This window comes from Schistosoma mansoni, chromosome 1, assembly GCF_000237925.1.
Source record: "Schistosoma mansoni strain Puerto Rico chromosome 1, complete genome".
Taxonomy (NCBI): domain Eukaryota; kingdom Metazoa; phylum Platyhelminthes; class Trematoda; order Strigeidida; family Schistosomatidae; genus Schistosoma; species Schistosoma mansoni.
The window spans coordinates 2,567,457-2,580,482 of NC_031495.1; positions in this window are offsets into that span (position 1 = coordinate 2,567,457).

Sequence of the window (13,026 nt, forward strand, 5' to 3'; positions counted from 1 at the left end):
GATGTCTGTGAACTTGATATGTTTTTAGAGGAAAATTATCCAAGTCGTAAGGGTAATCTTAAAAATGCCCTAGATGGACTACTTCACACTTTGAAGCATAGAAAGTAAGTTCATTGTTATTCACACAAGTTTGGAGTTGGGTCAGATCCTCCTACAGTGTCAACTTATCATCTTGGTTACGAATGTCTCATCAAAGTTTTACATTGTTAAAGAAAAATAATAATTTACACTATACGTACCAAGGGAGGCCATTTATGTAAAGTAAGAAAAGAAGAGTTCCTAGTACGGAAACTCGAGGGACCTGACTAAAACATTCTGTAGCCTGAGAGAACGCGAAGTTTACCCTGAACCCAAAACTTTAATTATTTAGATATGAAGTAAACCACTCTGTTAACAATGACCCGATACCTGACTGTTCCAGGTTATTGACAAGGTACCTAAGAAGTACTCATTGGCGAACTTTCTTTACTACAGACAATACTGACACGCTAACCAATATATTTCATCACAACATCAAAAGTATCATCAGCAAAATCACACCGTCAGAGTACTGGAGAGGAAGTTCTCGAAAGATCTGTACCGGTCGGTACACGAAGATGTCTTCAAAGACGTTGTACTCGATTCCTTAACCTTAATGACCTTTCCTCTTTAGTAACGGTGACAGAAATACTTGTCCGAACAGAGGCACAAAAGACAGTCGAACAGGAAAAACGTGCTGTCGAACTTTATAATAACTCATCCGCGCCCACCATACTCTCAAAATAAACTTAAACGTTCTGAATTGAGATGGAACATATTTATTAAAGACAAACAAGTATACGAAGATCCTTAACTTGTCACGGAACTATCTAGTGAAAAATTTTGTTTCTCATTAACTAACTAAAAACCACTCATTGATTTAGAACTAATCCCAGTACCTCCCTGTGAAATTATTAATGTAAACTTCAGTGTACAAAGTATATCTAAGGCAGTTAGTACATTGAAACACTCCTGCGCTGATGGAGCAGATGGTATTCCGGCCAGCATGCTAAAACGTGGAGGTGATGTTGTGTGTGTTTTATTACTCAAACTATTTGCGATATCACTCTGTATAGCGTGTTACCCTACTACCTTGAGAACTACACATATCATTCACAAAATTAAAACAGGACTTGAAGTAAATATTGAAAATTATCGACCCGTAAATATAACTTCATTGGTGTCTAGAGTGATGAAAAAAGTAGTTAAGACGGCGATAGTCCATCTAATTACTAATAATCTCATCTCAGTCTACCAGCATCAATTTCTTACATGCAGATCATGCGATACATGCCTAGTAGACCACCTGGATGATATAACTCTGGAACGGAACAACAGACTCATTGTACCAGTCTTATTCTTAGAATTTAGGAAAGCTTTTGATAAGGTCCCACACAAAGGGCTTCTCGCCAAACTAAAGTCCTTCGGAATCGACAACCCACTCTATTCATTGTTTGTTTCATTCTTGACAGAACGTAAAAAAATGGTGAGGAACAACGACTCTCATCACCTGGACCAATAACTAGTAGAGCCATCCAGAGAAGTATATTAGGTTCACTTTTGTTTCTTATGCCTATAAACGATATATGTAACATCATAAAATTTGGGAAACCATACTTATATGCTGATGGTCTCAAAATAGTATACGGCTATATGCGTGAGGCTCTAAGTGAAGGTGTACCTCTGATTCGAAATGACCTCAGTAACCTAACTATCTGGAGCGAAAAATGTCAATTACCATTTAACCTCAACAAACGTGGGATCGTGCATTTCGGAAAACAGCCCTATGAACGACAACTTTGCTTAAATAAAAATAGAGTTCAGAAATTTAAACCAATACAAGATCTAGAAATTAGTTACACAGGAAGCCTAAACTTTGAAGAACATGCCTTCTTTATTATTTCTAAATTCAGACGGCTAACTGGTTTCATAACGAAAAATTTCTTCACATCAGAGGCTAAGCTTACCCTTTACAAAATATGTGTACAACCTCCCGTTGAATATTGTTCTTTTTAATCTTCTCTAATATGAATATCATAGACAAACTAAGAGTATACGTTCAAAGACGCTTCACACACTGACTGCCAGGAAGTAACTCCACTCTCGATTACACAGATAAATGTAAGCACCTCTTTTTAAAACCTTTATGGCACTGTAAACTAAAGAACAATCCAATATTTTCTACAAGGCAATAAGTGGATTCTCACTCTTAACCTCCTGCCCAACTATGATCCATGACCCAGCCTATAGACGAAGAAACAATGCATATACACTATTTACCGTAAAAAACGAATGCGCTGTAAGATTTTACAGTGCTATATTGTTTTTTGTGAAAAGGTACCCAATACCTATCCGTAATTGTGACACTTTTACCAGATTCAAAGGACCGATAACCTTGTTGCTAGACTCTAAAGAGCTTCATCAATTATTCCTTGAACTCCAGGCCATCGATGAGGCGCTTGATCTTTGACCGCCTAATATCCAAACGGAATAATATAACGAACCCCATTGTTATTAATATGAATATAACCAAATTACAGAACACATGCTTTATCCTATCCCATTATTCAGGGTTTGTTAATCATGGTCTTCTGCTCTTAACCTTTACTTTAAGGTTCCGATTCTCTCTAATGGTTGAAGATACATTTTTCCCCCTAAGTGTCATGTCTTTTTTTATTACAAGTAGACAGATAACTCACTAATCTTATGTATACTGACCAACTAAGGCTGATCAATAGAAGCTCAAAATGTCTTAAATTCTTGTGAGTTGCTCAACATTTTACTTTTCTTACCCTAGAAATCTTATAATCTTCTACTCTTTCATATCTTTTGATTTCCTTATAGTTCTAACCATATCTTAACCACATTTAATCTGACTAGTCTCGTAACGTGGATCTAGTAGAGACAGTGTGTCCCAAGTATGGACTTCGATTAAAGCAATATTCATACTTACCACAGACGTAAGAGAGCCTAACATCACAAAAGGAGGGAGGATGACGTTACTGACCAGAAAACATGATGGTGAGGAGATAACTTCAATCCACCTGTGTCTGTAGGACAGAACATTTTGTTTAATTACGGTTCCTTATGGTCTAATGGAATATCACGAACCACCGGTAGTGATTCTGATTTATTTATGCGAAATCGCGTTTAAAACGCTGAATTGGTTTCGCTGGACAATTCACTAAAAACAAAGCCTTCTCAAGACCCTGTAAAGTCTACAAAATAAGGGCTGAAATAGCTTTGACAAAGAAGAGAGACAGCCATTTGTGTATCAGAATACTGTTTTCAGTACTACATTTTATAGCTATACATAGTCCCATACCTTCATCTTCTTTCTGAACTACCTTCATTTATACAGTTCCTTATCCACCTGTACTTTGTTTACACTTATTCTTCTTAGCATATTAGAATGCCCTTGCTTAATAAGTACCTTAATAACAAATAAATAGACTAGGTAGTCATACCTTAACTATTCGTCCATCAACATTGTCTGTTCTGCTTCTCATCCTTAATTTTTCTTACACCCTTTCTTAGAACCTCGAGATACGCCACCGAAAACAGATATAGAACGGGTGACTTCGTCCTGTGCCATTATTACAGCCGCAGATATTCCATATGGATATAAGGTTGCGGTTTCTGGAAGCCCCCTTCTTCACATGGAGCTATTCTGGACCATCAGTTACATGTAGCAACGCCACCCTCATAAGGCGCGCCAATTGTGATATCAACAATACGTTTCTTACTAAAACCAACTGCATTCATATCTTATAAAATATCAACACAGCTGAGTAGTTTACTATTGTGAAAATTGTGACTTTTGTAACAATTTGATCTTGCCTGTAAATTGGCATGCCTCATGTAACAAACTGTTATTTGAGAATAAATTATTATATGAGTGACCCTATCTAAAGCTCTTGAGAAGTCAATGTTTACAACATCGATCTCCCCTCTGCGGTCAAGGATGGTCGTCTACCTAACCACAGCAGTCATCAGGGTGGTTACATGGGAGTGACCCTTCCTGAAACCGTGTTGTAGGGTATGAAGAGGTTTATGGATAACATGTAGTCTCGTGGACCGTCTTACATAGAAGATTGAATAACGCTTGAGGGTATTAAGTGGATCGCTACCGGTTTGTAACTTGCAAGTTTTCTGGGTCAGTCTGCTTTGAAAATCGGTGTAGTGTGAGCCAGCCTCCAATTATCTGGTACCGTACCCCGGCTTAGAAAATGCAAAACATCGCACTAAGATGTGTTGCCAAGATTGAAGCTGCTCCTCTTAGTGCAGAAGAGTGAACCACATCCGGACCAGGAGAGGTGTTGCTGTTTGGATGAAACAGTTTCCGACACACCACGTCAGAGGTCGGGTTCACTTCCCGAATCCCTGTTGAGTTGGGGGCGAAGTTCTCGCCGATGTAGTTCGTATGTGAGGGTTGGCATATTTAGAAATAATGACTTACTAGGAGCTTGACGGCATCACTGTCGTTGTTACTTGGGCTATAAGGACCTAGTAACTAGGATATTCTGATTTTGGTTTGTTGAAGAGAGGGTGCATTATAGAAAAAGCTTTAGGCATCGGAGACAAATTAGTTGGTTGGCATTATATGATACTTTTACCAATAGTCTAATTAGGAGACGACATCCCATAGGTGTACACGTTGTTATCAAGTATTCTTTTGAATCAATCCCCCGACTGAGGGCACTCATCTTGTCTGAGAGGGAATTTCAGATGAGGAAAACTCATCATGACAAGAAGTGGGATACACCCGGATTTGATTCTTTTACTGTCCAGTCTTTCAGGTTTTTGGTGATGAAGTTCTGATAGGGTATCTCTATTTAAGTGATCTGCTGTTCTTAGTATGTTATTTGCATCATCAGACTATCTCTTATTCGCTTATGACTTGGCAAAAATAATCCGAGGGGTCATGGTCTATCTTCGTAAGCTATTTCCTTTAGTACCATTACCCACTTAGTTGCCCACATCTGTACTTGGTTTAAGAGATTTTTATCTCTTTTAAAGAGAGGGTTCCAACAGCTATATGAACGCCGTGTATACGTTTTAGACAGCGTCTTTAACAATTCTTGAGTGACTGTTCCAAGTTGTCTACGTGTAAAGTGAGAAGTTGCACTTCCTTTCGCTGCATCTTAACTGCAGTATGAGCCAATGTCTAAGATCTCTGTATCTAACAGTCCTGGATCACTCTCTGAGGTGACAATCGGGAATGGATTTTCATATAGGAGGTAAGCTGTTTGTGAGGCATGGGATAGACTGTTCATGATATGACATCCAAACAGTCTAAGTGTTAACGCATTGTCTGCTGCCCATTTTTCCATTGTGGTATTTTTAAGAAGCTCAAGTAAGTTCGTTCCGTTCTTCGCGTCGTTGACAGGAATTAGGGGTGGTACGCTAGACTTAACCAGGTCTTTAAGAAAAAAACCAGTAAGTGAAGTGATATTAAACTGGCTACATGTGAATCACATGGTCCCGAAGTCCTCCAGATCTTGTGTACTCTGCTTACCTCAATAGAGACTACCAGGTTTTCTGGTTAGTTTCGGGTCAAGCTAAAATTGAGTTAATTGAACCTTTGGGATTTAAGTCTTTACCGGTGTTATTGCACCTCTCTTTCCTATCAGAATAACGGACCGAATGTATTGTCAACTTGCCATGATATGACTACCTAATGTATTAGAACTTACGTCGACGTCGCATAATCGTTTATACTGACTGGTACCACTGATTTTGGGATAAAATGACACTGCATTAGGTGTCAACGTTCTTAGCAACTACATCACTGAGGGCTTGGCGTATTAACTAGAGGGTTCTAAAACCTTTGGCATCTATATCACAGATGTGTTCAGTGGTTTGCGAATCTTGGATAAAGGTGGCACCTTGATCATTCTATCTGGACAGCCGGCAGCTCGACTTAATCACAGTGTATGTACTGATACACTGATGACCAATATGCATCTTATTGCACTTGGAAGCAAATTAACTGGGACAAATGCAGTCGACTGGTTAGATTACTCGCGCTGGATACTACAGGTTATGAAACAGTATTCCATAAAGCATGAGAAAGGAAATCAATTGGTTTACACAAGCCCGTTACAAATACACTGAATACTGGAAAACTATGGTTTTGTCAGCTTAAACGTACTGACGATTTAACTATTTATCTTGTTAACCAAAGTAGCAATCGATTGAGCTTTTTGAATCCCGGTAAGTACACAGAGGTTGGCTTTTCATTGATGCCTGTATTTGCACTGTGACGAAACAACAGTGCAATGTGGAAGTCATACGGATTGGGGCAAATTTTCCATTAGTTACTCCCCTACTTCCTAATAGTTTTTGAACACACCCATGGTGGCAGTTTTGTTATTTGATCTGGTTACTATTTATTGTCAACGGTTGATTTCATTGTTAGATTGAAGGTTGGAATCAATCAAGTGAGTTACGTCGCCACGTCTCCTCAATCCATGTGTCAAGTAACTATCTTATTCATGTAGCCAGAAACGACGGTTATATGATGTACTGATATCAATGAATAGAGTGGATTTCATGAAATTGATAAGGAAAGCTTTCGGCCGTGGTCAAGGTGAAATCAGCTATTATATCGGGCTCGTCAACTGTCCATTATGGCAGGATTCTGCCATTTTCATTAGTCTGCCATATAATATCACAAGATATTCGTTTTATGCAGACTTCACTGTGGCTCGCTCAGTCCCTTCCGCCGTCAATATCACTCCCTGTAGTATTTTTTTATACATATTTTGGACGCTACTGTACCCATACTCAGACGTCTTGCATTTACTTATGAAGGATGAGTCACAGAGATGCTTCACACGATTTAGTAGCCTTCGGACTTCTTTATTCATCAACCGGGTAAAACGACGGCAGTCTTCATGGAGTTAGCCATGAGATGATGAGGTTTGCGACTTTCGGATCTGACCTTGAAACTTCTACATGCTTATCCAGTTGGCTAGCTTGCACTAACTGGTCTGTCCGCCAGAGAAACACAACCTTTAGCAGCTGATTTATATACGAACCATTTATTGTGACGGAAGAGAAGAGTTACATTCAACTAAATACGTTTTAGATCCAAAGTACGTTGCAGTCTGGTAACTGTTTTCTAATAGAAGTAAACACTTAACCTCTGCGACATCAGAGGACTGGTGTATGAGCAGAAAGTTTGACAATGACTGTAGTGGATGTCGAGTCGTGGACGGACTATGATCACCACTACTATTCGATTACGTGTCCAAAAACGACTTGGTTCCCTTGATAGCCCGTAAATCAGAAGGCTTTACTAGTTCAGATCAAGTATATTTATTGGCGATCTCGTGGTATCGAAATAATACCGAGACGTGCCAAAGAGTACAAGCGAATAAGCAGTGCGTGAGCAAGCTCGAACCAAACAAGGCGGATAGCGGAACAAGAAGTGAAACTGATACAGTTAAACAAATACAGTAAAACAATCTCTGGTACAATTGGTTACAATAATAATAATTGTTTCCGTTATTCCAATCGTGTTCTTATCGAGACTGGCCGGTCACTATAGGAGCCCCCCGCTAGAAAGGGTTTACACTTTCGATACGTAGCGGTTTCGTTCGTGGGACTGATCGCGAAACGTACAATTGTAGGACGAAGGCGTTGGCAGAACAGGAAGTGGTCGTTGATCCTCGAGTTGCCACCAAAAGTCTTTGACGTAGAACGGTACCAGAAGGAACGTACTGTGTTGATTGTTTGGATTAGCATGCTACACCAGAGTGGTTTGTATCCAGAATCTGAAGGTTGCGTTCGTAGAGGTCCGGACCAGAAACGCTGCAGACGTAGGACGAAACCAGATTGAGCCAAGGAACCAGATGCGACCAGGATAACCATGTTCGGGACCAAATGTATATCATACGTATTTGGAGTCAGAGAGATCGACTGAGTGCGTTGACTATAGCGTGGGTGATCAGGCCAGCTTTCGCCAAGATTGACTAAAGTCGACGATACCAGAACAGCGATGGTCAGAGGCGTAGGCTCGGGGTAAACAAAAAAATGAAAGAATAAGAGAAAAGTGTAGCTTCCGTGTAGTATAGGGGTAGATTCCTATACTGTATCCGTAGTTGGTTATGAGGTTAGTCGAGAAAGCGTACGGGTAAGCGTACTCGGCGACCAGAACGTGAGACGGTAGTCTCGTTCGAACCTCGTGAGCCTGCAATCTCATCCGCAGTCAAGGGCGGTGTGGTCTGCAGGTCTGGACGTGAGACGGAAGTCTCGTCCGTAGACGGGGCAGATGACACGTGCTGTTGACTGGGACGTGAGAATGAGGTCTCAGGTGCATCTAGCGTGGGATCCGAAGTAGATGTAGAAATCCCGCTAGAAGCTCTGATGGGTCTAACATTGGGTCTCGGCTTATCAGGTATAGCACTGTCATCGACGTGTGCTGGCTTGAGACGATCAAAGCTGACTGTTTCGATGCGGCCACGTCGATCAACCTTGAAGGTCTTTTCGTGACGGGAAATCACGTGAAAAGGTCCTTCGTAAGGCTGTTGTAGAGGTTTGCGTACCGAATCTACTCGTATGAAAACATGTGAACAGGTAGATAACTCTCGAGGGAGAGCGACCTGTCGATGTTGTATACGAGTTGACACCGGAGTCAGTGTTTGCATGAATGCAGACAGTCGTTGGACGTAGTCTGATTCGCCGAACTTAGTGCTGCTCCGTGGTGTGAAAAATTCCCCAGGCAGACGCAATGTCGTGCCGTAAATAAGTTCAGCGGCGGAACATTGAATATCTGCCTTTAGACTCGTTCTGATTCCCAGGAGGACGAGCGGAAGGGTTTCGTACCAATTGTTGTTTTCGTGTGCTCGAAGAGCACTTTTAAGTTGGCGATGAAACCGCTCAACTAAACCGTTTGATGCTGGATGGTAGGCGGTAGTGCGTATGCGTTCCGTACCAAGCAGCCGTGTTAGTGAGGAGAATAATGCGGACTCAAATTGTTGTCCTCGGTCAGTCGTGACAGTCGAGGGACAACCGTACATAGCTATCCATCGTTCTACGAAGCGGTGAGCGACTGTCTCCGCCGTAATAGACGTGATGGGAATAGCTTCGGGCCATCTTGTGAAACGATCAATGCATGTGAGTATGTGATCATACCCGTGCGATGGTGGTAATGGTCCTACAATGTCTATGTGAACGTGATCGAAGCGAGCATCAGGCGTAGCGAAAGTGCCAATAGGGGCAGCTACGTGCCTGTGCACTTTTGATCGTTGACATTGTAAACATTGTTTTACCCACATACGGACATCTTTATTCATTGACGGCCAGACGTATCGTGCAGCGATGAGGCGTAGGGTGGCTGCGATACCAGGATGAGATAGACCATGAAGGGCATCAAAGACGAGACGGCTATAAGCGGAGGGTACGATGGGTCGAGGGAGGCCCGTAGAAGTATCGCATAGGATAGTACCTGAGCTAGTAGCTAGGGGTACTTCCCGGCACTGAAGGGACGTAGACTGTTGTGCTTCCGTGCATGAAGTATCGTTTGCTTTGGCGGCGGCTATAGCAGGTAGGTCAAGCATTGGCAAAGTAACTGCATTCAGTTGGATACGTGATAAAGCATCAGCAACACAGTTCGACTCGCCTTTGACGTGACGAAGGTCTGTCGTGAACTGGGAGATATAGTCCAAATGTCTGCACTCTCGTGGTGAGTAGCGGTCAGACTTGGTATGCAGAGCATACGTTAAGGGCTTATGGTCGGTGAATAAGATGAACTTACGACCTTCTACAGCGTGCCGGAAATGTTTGATGGCGCAGTAGGCTGCTAGCAGTTCGCGACCAAAAGCGCCATATCTCGTCTCCGTGGGAGTGAGGCGTCGTGAGAAAAATTCGAGGGGCTGCCAACTACCGGAGATATTCTGTTGCATAACGGCTCCTATGGCGAAATCCGATGCATCAACCGCTATACTAAGCGTGGCTGATGGGTCAGGATGCACGAGAAGTGTGGCTTGAGCTAGGGCCGTTTTGATATCTGAAAATGCAGTACGTGCGGCGTCGTTCCATTCCAGTTTGCGTGGATTACCGCGAAGTAAATCGGTTAACGGTCGTAACTGTTCTGCCGCGTGCGAAATGAGGCGTCGGTAGAAGTTGACCAAACCGAGAAATGCCTTCAGTTCCTTGAGTGTGGACGGTACAGTGTACTCCATTATAGTACGTACTTTATCCTCACAAGGTAGAATACCCTCATGCTTAATAACATGACCTGATAATTTTATTTCCTTCTTCCCGAGTTCACACTTGTCGGGGTTGACTATTATTCCATTATCCGAAAGGCGCTGGAATAGTAGCGTCAGGTGTTGATAATGTTCATCTACGTTTGATGATGCGATTAGCAGGTCATCAATATAGACGTGAACAAAATCTAGGTCTCGTACAATGCTATCGATAAACCTTTGGAAAGTTTGAGCAGCATTCCGTAATCCAAATGGCATTCGTAGGAACTCAAATAAACCGAAAGGAGTCGTGATAGCAGTTTTCTCTATATCTTCAAGAGCGACTGGGATCTGGTGATATGCTCGTACCAGATCGATCTTGGAAAAAATTGTCGTGCCCTTGAGTGATGCCGTGATGTCATGTATGTGGGGGATGGGATAGCTATCGAAACGTGTAGCTGTGTTTAACGCTCGGTAGTCTCCGCATGGTCTCCAACTAACCCCATCCTTTTTTCGAACCATGTGGAGAGGTGAGGCCCAAGGACTGTGAGAAGGACGAATAATACCAGTAGCTAGTAAATTGTCAAACTCACGTTTAGCGAAAGCTAATTTGTCCGGTGCCAGTCGGCGAGGTCTTGCCGTGACTGGTGGTCCGCGGGTGACTATGTGGTGTACCACACGATTGGTCACCGATGGAGTCTCCTCGAGAGGTTTAGTTAATTTGGGGAATTTCTGAAATAAAACGTGGAATAGATCGTCACGCGAATGAAATACACCTGTGATTCGGTACGCGTTTGTGTGGGCTTTAGAGCCCATAAAGTTGCTGTTCGACGAAGTATCAATTAGCTGCAGCCTACGTGAATCGACTAGCAATTCATAGTGCTGTAGGAAATCGATACCGAGTATAGCTGTGGGAACATCGGCAATGATGAACGTCCACAGATACTGTCGTCGGTTGCTCAGGTTGACCGTAAGTTGTCGTGTACCATAGGTGGGAATGACTGAGCCATTCGCAGCGCGTAGTCGAAGCATAGTGGCTTGAGACTTACTGTTACCGATAGGTACGACAGAAACTTGGGCACCCGTATCCACAAGGTACCTAGCGTTGGTGCGATAATCGTGCACGTAAAATAAACGGCCAACCTGAGGTGAAGTGCCGGCGAGTACGGCCGCATTTACTCGCCGGCTGAGGAGTTTCCCGCCTTGTATGAGCAGGGAGCTCGACAATGACGGGCACCGGCTCCGAAAGCACGGTGAAACCAGTACCAACCTGGACTCGCTTCCGAAACCGCCTTCTGGCGTGGCTTGGAAGATGCCCGCTTGGGGCGAGTCGTTACGGCCTTACGAGATTGTGACCTGGGTCGGGGGGCGTAGGGGGCTGGCACATTTGCGCGGTCTCGGAAACTGAGACGAGTATGGATACATCTGTCCCTATCCCCATGAGCCGGAGGTCGTCTAGCATCGAGATCAACGTTAGAACGGGAAGTACTAGCAACCAAATAGTCGTCTTTGGTGTTAACTCGTGCTTGAATCTTATCTGCTATGAGGGCCACCTTGTTGAGCGGGGTGTCCTCGAGCAGAGCCGTAAGGGTTGGCTGGATACTGACTGGTAAGGCTTCGAGCCACAACTCTTTGACTATCTCAGAGTCAGCTGTCATGTTTCCTGCAAGGGATTGCAGGCGCGTGAGGTGGTGGCTCGGCTTAGCATCACCCATAGGGTGACGTGCTAATAGTGTCCTCAATCGTTCCTCTCTTGATGGGAGGAAATGTCGAAGGATGGCATCCTTAAGACGGTCATAAACGTTTGGAACGTTCGGATTGAGGACAACCTCACGGACAGCGGTTAGGTGATCCCCGGGCAATGATTCCAAAGCGTAGGCGTACTTCTGCCTTTGATTGGTTATGCGGCGGATCTCAAATTGAGATTCCAGTGCCGCGAACCAGACTTTTGGATCATGAGGGATGAAAGGAACCGGTCGAAAACTGATAACCTGTATCTCGGAGTCTATCATATTTATGTTATTCTTATCGTTATCTACCATATTAAGTTGCCAAAATATTATATATTGAAAAATATCAATACGAATATATGCAACAGATGTGGATAGATAAATAGACTCACCGGATTGATCTGGTTTGGAGAATTGGCCAAGTTTGACTTGTGCTCGATGGATTGGGTTACCAGCTGTATTGCGTGTTCCAAATACGGCTCACCAGTTGTAGTGGATGTCGAGTCGTGGACGGACTATGATCACCACTACTATTCGATTACGTGTCCAAAAACGACTTGGTTCCCTTGATAGCCCGTAAATCAGAAGGCTTTACTAGTTCAGATCAAGTATATTTATTGGCGATCTCGTGGTATCGAAATAATACCGAGACGTGCCAAAGAGTACAAGCGGATAAGCAGTGCGTGAGCAAGCTCGAACCAAACAAGGCGGATAGCGGAACAAGAAGTGAAACTGATACAGTTAAACAAATACAGTAAAACAATCTCTGGTACAATTGGTTACAATAATAATAATTGTTTCCGTTATTCCAATCGTGTTCTTATCGAGACTGGCCGGTCACTACATGACTATTCATGTTTTTGGCCAAAACGTATCGGTTTAGTTACATATTGTACAAAAGCATACAAGGCTAGTCAGTAACAGTTTACCTACTCGGAGTTTGTGAGTCTCGTCCAGCCGAAACCCACTGAGTTATAATTGTTAACGATAAGACACTCACTAGACTTGCCTAATATACGGGACAAAGCGATCGACCAGGCAGCTGAGTTTACGGTATAGCAATTTGATGATGACTCGACTAT